The 14,632-nt window shown below is 46.9% G+C and overlaps 1 protein-coding gene across 9 annotated transcripts in view; it reads left to right on the top strand.

The window, feature by feature from the left end:
- The window catches only part of LOC135898392 (thrombospondin type-1 domain-containing protein 7A-like), an 818,428-nt gene that overhangs the window by 185,181 nt on the left and 618,615 nt on the right, over positions 1-14,632 (top strand). For 2 of the 9 annotated variants that reach the window (XM_065427302.2, XM_065427301.2), the window contains exon 1: positions 3,947-4,294. The exons of the other annotated variants lie outside the window; for them this stretch is intronic. The gene's annotated coding sequence lies outside the window, so the exon portion shown is untranslated. Of the gene's footprint in view, positions 1-3,946; positions 4,295-14,632 lie in introns of those variants that run through there. 9 annotated transcript variants of the gene reach the window in all.

Here is a 14,632-nt window from a genome sequence, read left to right as displayed (position 1 = left end):
GTCGCCGAACAGCGGTAGCAGCCTCTCGATGCGTCGAATTGTCGCGCACCATGCGTTTTAGAATCGTGAATTCCTTCCGCATCCGCGGGCAATCCTTTGATGAGGCCTTGTGAGGACCACTGCAGTTCGGGCACTTTAGAACACGTGTGCTGCAGGCGTCTTCTGAATGGGACTCAGAGCACCGCGGGCACACTACACTGTTCACGCAGACACCCTTCACGTGGCCAATCTTGCAACATTTGAAACACTGGAGGGGTTTCGGTACGAATGGTCGTACTGGATGGCGGACATGTCCTACTTTGACGTGGGAAGGAAGGCTGTCTCCTTCAAACATAATCTTCACACAGCGTGTGTTTCCCAATCTGGAAATTCTTGTAATGGAATTGCCTTCTGTCGTTGGCTTTATCAGCGTTGGCAAGTCGTCATTAGGAATGGCAACGTCGACGTCATAAATGACGCCCGCAGTACCATCGCCGCCTGTAGGGATCATTGATCGCACCTTTACGTTGTCGATATCAGTTATATTTCGTAGGTGTTGTAGGGCACTACGATGTAGCACATCAACTGCCAGGACATTTTTCCGCGGGTTTATTCGCACGTCTTTAATCTCATTTGGTGCGATTCTCTCGAGTAAGGAAGAGAGGACCTGCCTGTTGAGGAGCCGCAAATTGGTCGCCGGGTCCACGGGCATAAAGAGCACAGTGTGCGGCCAGCGCAGCGGTGCACTCTTCACGGTAGAAGCACTTGGCGACGAAGATGCCTGCAGTAGTCTTCTTTTCGCTGATCTACTCATCACGACCTGGAAGTCATCGTCCGACGAGTCGTAGCTGTCCGAACATATCTCAGTGGCCTCGCTGTCGGTATCGCTTGACGCACTTCCACGTTTCCTGGACGCTAGCCGACCTGACGGCTGCACACTAGGAAAGTCCGCGGAGATTTCTTCATCCATTACCGCAAGGAGGGAGCGGCAGCTCCCAGAAATGCAGGGAAACAAAGCGAAAAAGCGGAGAGAAAAGCACAAGCGTTCTATCAAAGAAACACTTCGTCTTCACTCCTCTGATCATAGGGACACAAAACACTCAACAATGAGTTCCGCGAGTAGTTCGTAAGTCAGACACAAGCCTAAATGCAGTACACGCGAGCCATGAAAAAAATAGATGAATAAAGAACAACTAGCTACTATAGTATACCACAATACACCGCAATATACAGAACATACAAGAACACATATGTGAAATTAGGGGCTCTGTGTAGGAACAAATGTAGCGAACATCAATGTAAATGTGTGAATGAGTTTTTAAGAAAGTGATAAATCAAGGTCTTCCAAATGATTTCAAAATATCTCATTAATTTCCTAATATTCTAGTTTGTTTCTAGCAATGCACGCTCAGCCCGTGCGTTTGCTCTGCCGTTTGTTTCTGCTGGTCATGGGCATGTAGACGGGCCGCCTCATCACACTCGCTGTAAGGCGAGTGAAAGTAAAGGATTCCAGACCACCACCGCTGGTGCTCGAAGCCAGCGGTGGTGCAGTTACGACTCAAACCAGTTTGCCCCTAAGCTATAGCACAACAATCTCGCTTCAAATTGCACTTCAGTAGATTACAATAGCTGAATAAATATAACGTTGCCGCGTTCACGATATGATAAGAACGACAGAAGAAATGTAGCGTGAAGAGATAGTGAACAAATTTAAAGCACAACTTCAATAAAGCCTGACCATCACTGTACATGTAATTAGCAGGTCGGACCACCCAAAACAAATACATCTATTTCTTTTTGGCACCATAAGGTAATCACCGCCCTTTTTCACCGATAACATGCTTTGGGGCAGGTATAAATTCTCGCGTCACTTAATACTGTGCAGAAACTGTAGCATCCTTCGTGGGCTGTGACCTTTAGCACACTCGAACACCCTAAACGACAGCTGCGACTGGAGTTTGGCGCAACAAAATGGCGACGGGGGACGTTGTAATAGTTGGGGTCGGGCATATCAGAAGGGGTAGGTGGCCCATGCCGGTGTCCGACTCATCCGCGCTAAGGACTTTGTTGAGGGGAGGAACATGTTCTCATCCAGAACGAGGAGTACAGGGTTTATTTACAATATTGGCATGAGGAGTGGAGAATGTTACATCTCATCAGTCGAGCATAATTCGTGTGAAGCACACCGAGGAGCCGAAAACGGCTGCTTAAAACCCCATATGTCCTCCCTAGATCCCAAGGCCAGGGAAACTGCTGTCCAACCTTCGTCCAATCGGAGCGTCCATAGTTGTCGAAGGACCCGCTCTGAGGGCGAGGGTTCGCACACTCACTCCCGCATCTTTGTACACTGAACACACAGAAAGGTGGGGGGCTTCGTACACAGGGGTCGTCGCGCTTTAATCAAGCTGAAGCGTCTTGATTCCTGAGATGTCGCCGCAGTTAGCTGGGACGTTTGTCAAACGACCGTGGCGGTTACCGGGGCCCGTGAGGAAACGCCGTAGAACACCCTTTTTCACTAGTTTTCTTGCTCTCATTGGTCCGTGAAGGCATCAGTGAGCCAGCTAACAATACTCGGTCCACCAAATGTGTCTCACCTTGCTCGCGCCGGTAGACTGTCAGTGGGCGACGCATTGTCAGCTTCAAGAAGCGATTCGTCGCAGGAGAGAACTCCGCTGGCCGATCCTAACAGCGTGTATACTGTACACGGCTGCTTGCAGGGTTAAGATTAAGCGCGTACAAACTCGTCAGTGTTTGCTTCCATTTAAGTGCCTTCGGTTCGATAGAGTAGCGATGATGCCCTCCTGACGCAGGGACAGGATCACCGAAGTTCGTACATCAACAAATACCAAGGCGAACGTTGAACGATGGAGCGTCCACTTCCAGGGTGCCCGCACGTAGGTGGTGGGCACTTAGCGCCAGATGATAGCTCCTGAAAGCGTTCCGAAATCAACAAGCAGGTTCAAATAAAAAAAAGAAACAGCCGGCTGTTGGAAAATATATTTTTCTGGCTCCTCTACTTTCCACACTGAGGTGTTTTAAACGCCGCCACTATATATTGTAAGCACGCGGATAGCGTTCAATAACGACCTCAATACAAGCATATCTTGCTGATATGCTCAAAGTGCTACGCATATACCCGGCGCTTTGAGTGCAGTGCTGGCATCTTTCGTGCAGGGGAACGCTTCATAAGCTACCATCATTTCGTGTACGCCAAATAAGCCTCGCAAATATTGCTGAAAAAAAAAATTGGTGCGGTTCCTTCGAACAGTAGGCCCGTGCATTCTACGGCAGCAATTTAGCGTATCTTTTCTTTTTTTGTCGCACCTGTGTTTCACTCGTCATGATGCCTACTTTCTCTCATCCTTAACCCTTTTACTGCCTCCTTTCTCCATTTTCCATTTTCCCCAGCGGAGGGTAACAAACCGGATGTTCCCCCATCTGGTTAGCCTCCCTGCCTTTCCCTTTGTTCATCTCCCTCTCCGTCTTTTCTGGCGGCTCCCGTCAGAAGCGGCACCGCGCATCACGGACACAGCGCCGCAAGCCGCCGCCGTTCGATGGGGTTCTCGCCGCCGCCGTAGCCCACACAGGACGCCGACATCCCCTAGCGCGCATCGACGACGACTGCGCTCCTACGCCGAGGCGGCGCACGCTTACACCCACCGCTCCTCGCCGGATCTCTCAGCGTGGCATCGCAGCTGGCGGTGCACTTCAAAGACGCTACTTCAAAGAGCCAGTGCCGCAACTTTTACTGTAAAGTCACGAAAACAGGTTCCCTATGCTAGCCTGGAATGTCTGGGCAACTTCTCAGCGGCTCTCATCGTCCCTTGTAAGTGGTGTGAAACAAAAATCGACGTTGTAATTTTTGGATGCCGCTGTGACGAATGCACCGATAAAAAAACATTACCGCTCAGTTGTTACCTTTCGTGTGACAGGAAGAAATGTGCGCGCGTTAGTGCTGTGCAGGTGTGTCAAGAGAAACCGACGGAGCTAAGCGATGCTCGAACCAATTTCGCAACCCGATATGGGACGCTTCCTCGATTATCGCTGAAAGTTTTGGCCCTCGCCTGTGCGCGACAGTCACAGCGACGTCTTCACTTCGCATCGGAACCAAAAAGCTTCACTTCTTCTTAACGTACAGCTTCACGCTTCACCGGCGTGGATAAGAGATTGCCTCGCATGACTGCCTGCTTTCACGGCACGAAAGTTCGTGTTGTTGGACCGACTGGAACAGTGACAGCACCGAGGATGGCTCGTTTTCGTCTCGTCGATCCTGTGAGGGTTCGCTGAACGCTGGAGTTGGAGACTGTTAGCCAAGGTATTGTGACGTAATTTTTTCTTCTGGTACGCTTCAAAGATGTCCTTGTTGTACAGAGTTCGGAGTGCCGCCACTCCGGTAAAAAGGGAATGGAAATGATGTTGCGTGGAGATAAATACACAGGCAGTTCTACTGTTGTTGCCACCAGTGGACGTGTTGTTTTATAAGAAGCTCTAAACAGTCAACTGTAAGTTTTAAAAAATTGATAAAAACTAATACGCGCTTTTTATTGTATTTTCTTCCCCTGATACTCTCTTGCCCCAAAGCCGCTCTTACAACTCTTTTTCTGTTTTGCATTCCCGGGAAATTTATCTACTTATGTTGCCACGCCCGCAAGTATAAGGAGCGTAGTTCAAATTCAGGAAGACCAGCGCTTGGAGAGGATAAACTTTATGCAAAAGGGCAACACGAGCGTAGGTAGCTCCTCCGCTCTGCAGTGGGTGCTCTACTCTGTCCAGGAGTCCAGAGACCTTAGGTGCACTTCTCGCTCAGTTGACCAGGTTGAGCTGGTTCGTCGAGCGGGAGCCGGACAGCGCTACCTCCCACTGCCATGTGGTGGGATGTGTCATGGGTGCAAGGTCTGGTGCGCTTGCGCAATCCCGTACTATGTGGTAAATCATTGCGCATTGCTCGCAGTGTGGGAATTTATAGGAATACAGTGCAGGGTGTATGGCGTGGTAGAGACTCAAGTGTGAATACGCGTTTATTTGGAGTTTCCGCCATGTTACCGCTTCCTCGTACGCTAGAGCATTATGAGGCGCTCGCAACGCTTATATGAAGTACACAGAGAAGAACCTATTTAGTTTAAGCGCCGGCCCTCCTGAATTTTAACTTTGCTACACCAATCGGCCCGAGTTTCCACTCTACTGATTAAGCAATATGTTTGAGAGCGGTAAACAAGGCGTGGCGCGTCGTCTTTCTTTTTTCTTTTTGAAGTTGCTACTCGTAGATAACTTGACTAGGAAGGGTTTTAGACGCAAGTGTTGTTCAAATTCAAACACTGAGTCAGTGTAGTTGTAGCACCCGCGATCGCTCCTCCTAGTGTAAGTTCCGACATGCTCGTCTGTACTTGGGCGCTTCATTATAGTTTCATACCACCTACATCGATAGAATAATAAAAAAAAAAGGACGCCACATCGTCTTACAGCCGGCACTGTGTGTTCTAGCACTTCGGGTAGCCGACGTGTATCTCCGCGTTTGTTGTGCTCGGCGCAGCGCAGGGGTAGAGCTACAGGTTCTGCCTAGACGCGGGATGCTGAGTTGCCTAATGTCGAGCTCAGAAAGTGGCCACAAAATTCTGAAAAGCAACGCAGCCATATTGAATATAGGTTCAACTATAGGTGGAAGTTCAACAAAGTTCAACATAGGTCTACGCTTCAAGTATACTCATCCACTGATGCATAGGCAGATGCATAATTTATTTAGTGCAATAATGTAAGTATAATCAAGTACCAATATATGTAGGCGTGGCTGTGTGTGCGCATGCACACAAACGCGTGTTTGTGCGTGTGGAGATGTAATAGACGATTGAATTACTAGTTGTGAATTTGTCACAAAAGGTCCGCGTCGTCCTCTTTGTGCAGGTTGGAACGTCGCACTAGTTTCCGCTTCAGTGGGAATTTCCCCGCGCCACACTGAGGGCGCGCCAGTATACGTGAAGCCCCATGTTCTGAGCGTAGGTGCTTTTACGTGTGAAAGCTCTGCTATAACGTGACACATACCTTCATGACATTGCCTCGTCAATGTTGACGAATCAGTGCGACTTCTATATCGCAAAAACAAGATACATGTATGTAGAAAATGTAATAACACTAACGCTTTTGTAATCGCACTGTAATGCACCCACCCATATTAGCGGCAGTGGGGATGTAGCCTATTCGAGGAAAATTCTGTGCGTCTGAGATACTTTCCGTCTAGTGGGTTAAAAAAAAAAGAGTGACTTCACGGTCTACAGAAGAGAAATCTTCCCCACGAGGACTTCGGGGACGTAGTGCTCCCGTAAAGGTCTGAAGTTATTAGGAAGAGGGTTCGGCGCCTGTCGATTGCCTTTTGTTAAACGTTCATGCAAAACCCAGGAGGAACAGCCACAGGCCAAGAACACTAGGCTGACCCCGCTTGCGGCACCACCACCACCATCACCACTGGAGAAGCAATAAACTTGATGAAAGTTAACCAAAGCTAGCAAACCTATTCACAGTACACCATTGCCAGCCGTTACAAATTACGTGCCAACCATCGCTGTCGGTAAGTCGAACAGCGAAGGGCGAGCAAAGGTATGAGAGGTCGTCCATTCGAAGCACGTGTTGAGCGGATGAGATTAGCTTTCCATGTTCAAGAAAGAATGCATTAACAGCATAAAGAAGAATAGAAGTGCCAGAAGAGAAACAAGCTTGCTCTTCTAAAAAGCTTTGATTTATAAAAGCAGGCAGAAATAGCCCAGGACTGCATTGCAGAACACTCGTAGCAGCGTCGGGGAAACTACACATAGGCAGCAAGCGTTCGATGAAAATTTCAAAAGCCACAAAACTTTTTTGTTGAAGAGAAATGAGAGTGCCAAATCAACCGATAAGTAGCTGGGCCGAACAAAGGAGATGAGCAACTCAGAGGAGACGTTGTATCTGGAGAGAGAAACGCGAGATATAGAGAGGAAATTGCCGGTGGGGAGAACTGTGAACACTCGGTAAGCTCTTGTCGGGCCTTGTAATATTTTACTGGCCGCGAACGGGAGACAATCTGGAGCGCGCCGCGCATGGCCTTCGCTTCATCCGGTAGCGGGATCACTGCTCCTGTTGCCGGAAAATACGGGCACGTGGAGAAATTGCCGACGGTACGCGAAGACGAGGTGGAAATAGGAAATGAGGAGTGTTCGATCGCTACGGGAGAAGGAAGCAAACGACGCTGGGTAAGATATTATTCGGTATATGAGTTATATTATGGAAGGAATGCATTGGAGAAAAATAAGATGAAAAAAAATTTGACAAGGCAGCAGACGGTCGAGTTTCGTACCGGCGTTGAATTACGTTTCATTGTGTACATGCTGCAATGTTTTTATATTCTGTAGCATTGAGCTGACTATTCCAGACCGTTATGTGTGGCGAGGAGTGAGCGCTGCCTTACATGAGAATAGAGATAGAGCAGACTTGTTAAAGCGTGGCTGGAGAGTATGCTTCACTCGGAAAAGGCTATCACCTTGGTAGCATCTAAACAGGTCCTTTTTAGGGGGATAGAAAGAAAGGAAATGGTGACAACATTGAACAGTGCGAAAGTTAGAGTTTGTAGCGAACTCCAGGTTATATATTGCACTTACAGCTACGTTGTCGCAAGGGAGAAACAACGACGAAGAATAACCAGGAAGAAAAACTGTTCGGAAAGGACACTCGAACCAATTCTAATGCAACTCTTTCAGACGGCGCTCACAATAGTAGCGTCGTCAAAGCTTCCGCAATGTTCCCGCTCCATTTTCGGTGCGATTTGAGGCCGAATATAAACGAGAATGGGCATCTATTTGAAGGACAAAGAAAGAAAAGAAAACAGAACCAAATGGGCGTAGCGGAAAGCATCTGGAGGTCACGCCTGCCTGAGTTCAGTGCTGAAAAAACAACAACACTGCAATGCAGTTCCTTTCTGGGTTCTATAAAGCGCGGACAGTGACAGCGGCACACTGGAAACCGTTTCCGCGAGGTTTTGGTGCTCGGGCTACCTACGCTACTGGAGGCGCACGACGGCACACCGACGCACAGGCGAACCCGCGTGGTGTTGATTTCCTGGCCTCCAACGAAAATGGTGGCGCTGCGGCAATCGTGGAAACGACAAAGAACGATCCAGCGAGCTTTGGCATTTTTCTAAAGAGAGTGCGTTCACCACTTTTCGAGGCTGCTGGAACGAGGAACTATATTTATGTGTTTGTCGACAGCGGGGAACGTTTAGAATGTGGAGGCGGAAGGTGGTGATGCCTGGCGCGCGGGTGTATTGGTCCGTCGGTGATGTGCTGCTCTCGAAACCTAAACTGGCCTGCCGTGTGAATTGCGGCAGAATGGGTTTCGAGTCGCCCTATTGTACTACCACAACGTTTCACGGTTATACACAGGCAATTGTGTGAGAAAATCTTTCTAGGATCGGGTGACGATTTGATTTAATTTCATTTGATTGATTATTATACCCTCAAGTACTGTCGTGGCTTTACCGAGGGGAGCGGGTAACAGGTAATATGGGCAAATACGTGAGAAACACTATACAGCAAAAGAAGTATAATTTGACAAATAATTCGCTAGGAATACATTTAGGAGGGGAAAAATGTTATTGCACAATATAAAATTTGTACAGGTACATGAAATCACCATCTAGCAAGTAATGTTGCCTAAGGCATCACGAAACAAGGAATTATCGCAGATGGATACAATGTTTGCTGGAAGGCGGTTCCACTCTAGTGACATTTGAGAATGAATGACTGGGAAAATATATTTGTGCTGCAAGAAGGAACGCGAACCTTGTAAAAATGATCGATGCGACGGGATACGTAGCGGGGAATATGAATGAATACATCATGCAGTGTTGTATGGTGAAAGATTTTGTGAAATAATGATAAATGAGAAACTTCACGTCGATGTACGAGAGATGGAAGAGAAAGGCTAGTTTCCATGGCTGTTACACTCGCAGTTCTGTTACAATTTAAAGAAATTATAATAAAACGAGCAGTGTTATTATGAACTAATTCTAATGTGTTAAGTTTATGTTATTAAGGTCCCAGATTGCTGTAGCATATTCTAATTTCGGGCGTATTAGTGTTTCATAAAGCAACAATTTCAAAGAGTGTGAAGCATTAAATGAGTTTCGCCTTAACTTTGGCCTCAGCGTGTCGGTCGGGAAAGAAAACGGCATCGCTGAGGAGGAAATTGCACGAGCGCGAACGCGATGATGTTCTCAATAATTTCCTAAGTGTACAAGCTATCGGACATTCTTGCCAATATGAGCACCAGTGAGGGATGAGATAACGTAGGTTCCTACCACTTAAAGGTATATTGAATTTCTTCGCATAAACGTAAGGAACATTGACCCACGCCCGCAATACTTCTCTTACGTGAGTGCGTCTACACATTAGCCGGTTTGGGAGTGCGACACTCATAACAATCGGCTGATAACTAGAAAATATCAACATCATTGTCATATCGCGGATGGCACACGCGTAAGACAAGGTTTGCGAATACGAGGTTTAATTTTGACAGTGGTGTGTTTTCAATTCCTTTAAATATGATTGTTTGGGCTACTTTTATTGCTTTAAATGAACGTCCTTCACCTCTAAACCAGATATATGATGCTGATAAGCCTCAGAGTGCCCTAAAAATGTAATATAATAGGTTTCATTACAGCAAACCATTGCGACGTTTTTACAATCACCCGGCTCACTCGGTAGTCTGCTGTGCTGCTACATCTGGCTTCGCCACGACTAGCAGCATCGCAGGTGGTCGAACTAGTCGCAGCGGGTACCAAACCGTCGCAATGTACTGCTCCCTCATGACTACCTTCTGTGTAATGACGTCACAGTACAGTAACCTCCTAGGAAACGAAACCAAGATCGGCTGCAAGAAAGGTATTTTATTACATTATTTATAGCGCTCTATCGTTTGCCTGGACGCTTTTTAGGGTTTCCAGGTCCAGCACTTTCATTTACTGCAAAAAACTAGAGCTCAAAATATGCCAATGCTCCTTTAAAAGAACGCTATATACAGAAAAATAAGTTGATGTGTATTAGTAAATTATCCATCTACAATACCAGAAAAACCCCTCTTGCCACGAAAAGGTGCGTGGTAAGCCAGAAAAGACGCAAGGACCAAACACACGCGGCGGGGCTGGTGTGAAGTTCTCGCACCAGGATGCCACGACGTCATGGATTTTAACAGCTTCTGCCAGGGCCTAGTTAAATTTTTAACGGTAATGATGAACTACATCTTCTTACGGAGGAGCGAAACGCTGAATTCGGCAAGTTTCGAGAAGTTGCACTGTGCCAAAACGGCTCAATTGAGTCAAACCACTTTAATTGTCGTGGCATTGCCTGGTTCAGATTCCAATGGCGGCCTGCTAAGAATACCTGGATCCGGACAGGCCGCCATTGGAATCTGAACCAGGCAACGTTTAACGTTGGAACGTTATCTAGGCAGGCGAGTCTAGCAGTGCTATTGGAGGGATTGGAGGGTACACTCTAAAAACTAAGAGAGTGCCGGGCACTCCCTTTGAGGGAGTAGCGGCTTGTCCCATATTTCACTCTCTTTTCGAGAGTAGATCGACCCTCTTTGAGAGAGAGTAGGTCAACTCCTGTTGACAGAGTTTTGTTACTCCGCCGCAAGGGATTGCTAGTACTCTTCTGCAGAGTGATAATACTCTTCCCACAGGGAGTGCTAGTACTCTTCCGCAGAGTGGTAATACTCTCACCGTAGGGGTAATGGCACTCCACCAGACCGAGTACTTCTACTCCCCCAAACAGAGTGCAACCACTCTTCCCAATACCCTCTTAGCGAAGTCCTGGCCACGCATGCAGGCAGGAAATCAGATCAAATTAGGGTCGCTGATACACCGTTCTCTAGGCGGCTCCTCAGACTCAGTGGCCCAATTCCAAGCGGCCTTCAGAATAGGCGTGAGCAATGTTATGCAGGATTTTAAAGTCATTTTTCCTGGCTATTTGCTGCCTACCATGAGTCGTGACGGCTCGTAATCGGCCTATGCGTATGTGTCCCGAACGCCACTGCGGAGAAAAAAAAGCTAACTCACATTTAATCCGCAAATATTTTCGCATATTTCACAATCAGGAGACACATAATCTAATTAGAACACAATAGTCGACGGAATCACACACTTATGGAGAACCACATTGCTCTATACATCACGTGGATTCGAACCCACGTACACTCGCATCTATACAATTCAAAGCACACATCCTAACCATTATACCACAAAGCCACCACGCTCAGTCGTGTTGTTTTAGAGCTTATATACATAACAAATGTATTTGAGGAATCGGCTGCGGTGGTTGGAGTTTCTCTGCAGTGTGCTGTGCTGTTGTGTACTGGAATACGTTTGCGTTTGCATCATTTCCATTCCTTGCTACGACTAACGGAGGAATACAACGTAGACGACGACGTGAGAACTATTCACGGCTTGTCGTCACCCCAGGAAAATAACAAATGTGCCGTTCAGCTCACGATCGAGTGCTTTTCCAGTCCATGCATTATATGTTCTCCGAAATTACGCGGATACAAAGTATCGTGCCAACCATCCACGTATGTGAATTTAAGTCGCGCGTATACTGGTGAGCATTTCTGTTTATTTTTTCCGCCAGTTCCATTCGTATGTGGTCAACTGCGATGCCAGTACCAGGCATTTCGACGTGCCTCACGCTGCCGTGTAGGCGTTCTTTTCAGGTGCATTAGTTTAGAGTTTGGTTCAGTCCGCTGTGAGCTGTTGTCCTGCATTAGCAGCGGATCGTTAGCGTTTTGAAGAGCACGCATTCTAGCATTTGGAGACTGCTTATGCCGATAGCCGCGTCACATGCATTGGCACGCATGTTTAAATGAGTAATGTGTCCACTTGTTACGCGTGCACTGCTCGTATCCTGTGGCAGTGCTCGTTCTAAAAGCTTCGAAGACCATCTACATTCATACGTGTGTTCAATATATATGCACAGGATAGACTTGCCGGCTAGTTGGTTGAGCATTTTAGAAGAAACAGCGCAACACAAGGACGACGCAAAAACATGGACAACACCACGAAGCGCTGGTGTGGTCGATGCTTTTTTTTCGTCCTGGTGTTAGCGCTGTTTCTTCTTCCACGATACACGCACACCACAGGTACGCGAAAGTTTAGGAGTATAGGGCGTTAACTTTGTTTTCCCCGTTTCCTCTCAGTGTCAATGGCACAATGCGTTGCCCGAAATAGCGCACGCTTACCCCCATATTTAGAAATGCATCATAACTTGAAGCCCATGCTTGACTTGATCTAAATGACGCAAGTCGTGAACGCACCAAAAGAAAGGCAGTGAGCGTCTGGGGGACGTTCGCACCAGGCGTCGTTTATATAAAGTCAAGCATGGGCTTTGTATTAATATACATTTCTGAATACGGGGGTTAGTCATCTACTTCTCACAGAAAATGTCGAAGAAACGCCCACCAAAACCAGGCACATTCGTAAACCTAACTAGGCAATACGAAGCTCCATAGAAAAAGAGTGGTATTAAAAGCTTTCAGTATTTTTCTTTACTCCAAAATGGTTGCGCTCTCGTGGTTTCAATGTACAGAGATGATGCAGCGTTAGCTAAAAAGCATGAATTTCCGAACTCCATGCCAAAATAAGCTTGTAAAATTATTTAGGTGCTAGAAACCAGGTTTTGTAGCGATCCTTGAAAACCCTTTATTTCTAAAATGCCATTTTCAAGGCATTGAAAAGCCTGGAATTTTTAGAAGTACTGGAAAGTCCTTAAATTTGTACACTTGGCTAGACATAGCAGACATTGCCAAGTGTTTTTTTTTTCCCTTCTGTGACATTCTTCGCATGTCACAGAGAATTGTCTGTGGAGGTAATAGAAGGAAAGCGACATCCTTAAAGTTCAAATTACAAAGGAGCTGCAGATACCAGTTTTAGGCACATGGAACCGGCGACAAATGTACTTGGAGGAGCAGAAGCAGGAAGCTCAACGGTTGAGGCATTCAAAGAAAAGCCGTGATGAGTAAATTGAGAGCTACAGACACAATAAAAGATCACCTTTCTCCGGTGCTGTGTTGTTCCGCGATCTTGAGCGCGCGCGCGCGCGGTGGAGAACTCCGAGTGAAAAAGTAGAGCGCTCGCTACGCGTTCCTTTGAACTGCGGCGGCCTGTTCTCTTAGAAGCAAAACGATGTGTTCTTTGCTCAGCGTGCATGAATGATACATTGCCATGTTCGGGGCCAGCCACCTACAGTTGAAGCAGAAGATCACGCTACGTTTTGTTCTCTATTGCCGCAAGAGTAGAACTACTCTCTCTCTCTGAAGGGGGAGAGTGAAAAGCACATTTCACTCTCTCCTTGGTGAGAGAGTGAACAATGCATTTCACTCTCCTCGACATTTTGCGAGAGTAAAACGACGCTTTGAAGAGTGAACCGGCCGCTTCACTCCTGCGATACCCTTCCTAGTTTTTAGAGTGTAGTAAACGGGTTATAAAAGGGCTCAGTGAAGTTAGGAGGACAAAAGAAACACATACAGTGCTAAAAAGCGGGCACGTCCTGCGCTACCGGGGCTTAGTGAAGAGACGAGAACTAGGAGTCGGATTCCTGATTAATAAGGATATAGCTGGTAACATACAGGAATTCTATAGCATTAACGAGAGGGTGACAGGTCTTGCTGTGAAACTTAATAAGAGGTACAAATTAAAGGTCGTACATGTGTACGCCCCTACATCCAGTCATGATGACCAGGAAGTCGAAAGCTTCTATGAAGACGTGCAATCGGCGATGGGTAAAGTCAAAACAAAATACGCTATACTGACGGGCGACTTCAATGCCAGGGTAGGTAAGAAGCAGGCTGGAGACAAGTCAGTGGGGGAATATGGCATAGGCTCTAGGAATAGCAGGGAAGAGTTATCAGTAGAGTTTGCAGAACAGAATAATATGCGGAATAATGAATACCTTCTTCCGCAAGCGGGATAGCCGAAAGTGGACGTGGAGGAGCCCGAATGGCGAGACTAGAAATGAAATAGACTTTATACCCTGTGCTAAACATGGTATCATACAACATGTAGACGTGCTCGGCAAGGTGCGCTGTAGTGACCGTAGGATGGTAAGAACTCTAAGTAGCCTAGGCTTGAGGAGGGAACGCTGGGAACTGGCACATAAGAAGCCGTTCAATGAGTTAGCGGTAAGAGGGAAAATAGAGGAATTCCGGATCAAGCTACAGAACAGGTATTTGGCCTTAACTCAGGAAGAGGACGTTAGTGTTGAAGATATGAACGACAATCTTATGGGCATCATTAGGGAGTGTGCAATAGAAGCTGGTAACTTCGTTAGACAAGATAACGGTAAGCTAGATAACGGTACCGTAGGTAACCGTACCGTTATAACGGTACCGTAGTCTTTTCTATAAAGAAAGCAACAAAATCCCAATAAAAAAAGGCGTCAGGCAGGGAGATATGCTCTTTACAATGCTATTCACAGCGTGTTTACAGGAGGTATTCAGAGACCTGGATTGGAAAGAATTGGGGATAAAAGTTAATGGAGAATACCTTAGTAACTTGAGATTTGCTGATGATATTGCCTTGCTTAGTAACTCAGGGGACCAACTGCAATGCATGCTCACTGACCTGGAGAGGCAAAGCCGAAGG

This window comes from Dermacentor albipictus, chromosome 4 (genome assembly GCF_038994185.2).
Source record: "Dermacentor albipictus isolate Rhodes 1998 colony chromosome 4, USDA_Dalb.pri_finalv2, whole genome shotgun sequence".
NCBI lineage: Eukaryota > Metazoa > Arthropoda > Arachnida > Ixodida > Ixodidae > Dermacentor > Dermacentor albipictus.
Note: the sequence above shows the minus strand (reverse complement) of the source record. Positions and strands in the feature narration are given on the sequence as shown.